Source organism: Cnephaeus nilssonii (assembly GCF_951640355.1).
Source record: "Cnephaeus nilssonii genome assembly, chromosome: 1".
Lineage (NCBI taxonomy): Eukaryota > Metazoa > Chordata > Mammalia > Chiroptera > Vespertilionidae > Cnephaeus > Cnephaeus nilssonii.
The window spans coordinates 117,469,824-117,472,109 of record NC_137072.1 but is presented as its reverse complement, the minus strand read 5'-3'; positions in this window follow the sequence as shown (position 1 = coordinate 117,472,109).

Here is a 2,286-nt window from a genome sequence, read left to right as displayed (position 1 = left end):
AGAGAGGGGTGAGGAGGGAGGACAGTGGGGTGAGGAGGGAGGAGAGTGGGGTGAGGAGGGAGGACAGTGGGGTGAGGAGGGAGGAGAGTGGGGTGAGGAGGGAGGAGAGTGGGGTGAGGAGGGAGGAGAGTGGGGTGAGGAGGGAGGACAGTGGGGTGAGGAGGGAGGAGAGTGGGGTGAGGAGGGAGGACAGTGGGGTGAGGAGGGAGGAGAGTGGGGTGAGGAGGGAGGAGAGAGGGGTGAGGAGGGAGGAGAGTGGGGTGAGGAGGGCGGAGAGTGGGGTGAGGAGGGAGGAGAGAGGGTTGAGGAGGGAGGAGAGTGGGGTGAGGAGGGAGGACAGTGGGGTGAGGAGGGAGGAGAGTGGGGTGAGGAGGGTGGAGAGTGGGGTGAGGAGGGAGGACAGTGGGGTGAGGAGGGAGGAGAGAGGGGTGAGGAGGGAGGAGAGTGGGGTGAGGAGGGAGGAGAGTGGGGTGAGGAGGGAGGAGAGTGGGGTGAGGAGGGAGGACAGTGGGGTGAGGAGGGAGGAGAGTGGGGTGAGGAGGGAGGACAGTGGGGTGAGGAGGGCGGAGAGTGGGGTGAGGAGAGAGGAGAGTGGGGTGAGGAGGGCGGAGAGTGGGGTGAGGAGGGAGGAGAGTGGGGTGAGGAGGGAGGACAGTGGGTGAGGAGGGAGGAGAGTGGGGTGAGGAGGGCGGAGAGTGGGGTGAGGAGGGCGGAGAGTGGGGTGAGGAGGGAGGACAGTGGGGTGAGGAGGGAGGAGAGTGGGGTGAGGAGGGAGGAGAGTGGGGTGAGGAGGGAGGAGAGTGGGGTGAGGAGGGCGGAGAGTGGGGTGAGGAGGGAGGAGAGTGGGGTGAGGAGAGAGGAGAGTGGGGTGAGGAGGGAGGAGAGTGGGGTGAGGAGAGAGGAGAGTGGGGTGAGGAGGGAGGAGAGTGGGGTGAGGAGGGAGGAGAGTGGGGTGAGGAGGGCGGAGAGTGGGGTGAGGAGGGAGGACAGTGGGGTGAGGAGGGAGGACAGTCAGTGGGGTGAGGCAGTGGGGTGAGGAGGGCGGAGAGTGGGGTGAGGAGGGAGGAGAGGTGGGGTGAGGAGAGAGAGAGTGGGGTGAGGAGGGAGGAGAGTGGGGTGAGGAGAGAGGAGAGTGGGGTGAGGAGGAGGACAGTGGGGTGAGGAGGGAGGACAGTGGGGTGAGGAGGGCGGAGAGTGGGTGAGGAGGGAGGAGAGTGGGTGAGGAGGACTCGGAGGGAGGGTGGCCAGGACGGTGCCCGTGGGCCCGATCTGAGGGAGCTGCCGGGGGCTGGGCACTGGGTCTGGGGTGTGGGCACCAGAGCCGGGCTGTGGTCGTGGTGGGAGCCCAGGGCCACAGCGACCAGGACCCTGGGTGTGACTGTTCCAGGGCCGGAGGGTCCTGAGCCACCACCCGCTGGGCGTGGGGGGGGGGGGGGACAGGAGGTGTGGCCGCAGGGGCTGGGCGTCTGCCCGCGGGAGCCTGCACGTCCAGGCCGTGTCCAGCCGGCTCTCCCTGGGCGACAGCCGGCACGTGCTGGCCGCCAGAGCCTCTCCCGACGGCGAGCCTGTGGTCCCTGCCGGGGCCGGGCCGGCTGTGGCTGGAGGCTGGAGGGTGGGGGCAGGGCCTGTGGCTCCCTGGGCCCCTCAGGGGACCTTGAACTCGGGCGGGAGAGGGGCCCAGCTCTGCAGGCTGAGCGAGGGGCAGGAGGGCTCCCTGGAGGAGGAGGCAGCCAGCCCAGAGCCCACCCCACGCCTTCGCCTTGGGCCTCCAGCTCCGGGCCAGGGCGGGCAGTTCCCATCAGAGCCCTGGAGCCGGCGGTTTGGCGGAGGCTCCTGGGCTGGGGGAGGGGCTGGCCTAGCCAGGCAGGCACCCCTCTGAGGCCCTCACACCCCGAGTCTGTCCTGGGCCCACACACTGCTTAGATGTCACCATTGGGGCCACGGGAGAGGACCCCATCTGGTGACGGAGGTTTCCTGGGAAGGGTGCCCCGGGAGGGGTCGGGGGGCAGGCGGGGCCGGGACGTGTCATGCCCATCCCTCAGGCGGGACGCTGACAGGGAGGCGGACAGACAGCGGCCCGAGGCCTGGGAGCAGCTGGGCAGAGCAGGCCCACCCCCCCCGCGGGCAGGTCGTGGGGGACCGGCAGTGGGCACAGGGGGCCGTCCACCCGCCGGACCCGAGGCCCCGCAGCCGCGTCGAAGCCGGCCGGTGGGGGCGGATGCTCCCCATGCCAACCTCAGCGCCGATCGGGTTTCATAAACCAGCCTGGGTCCCGCCCAGCGAGGA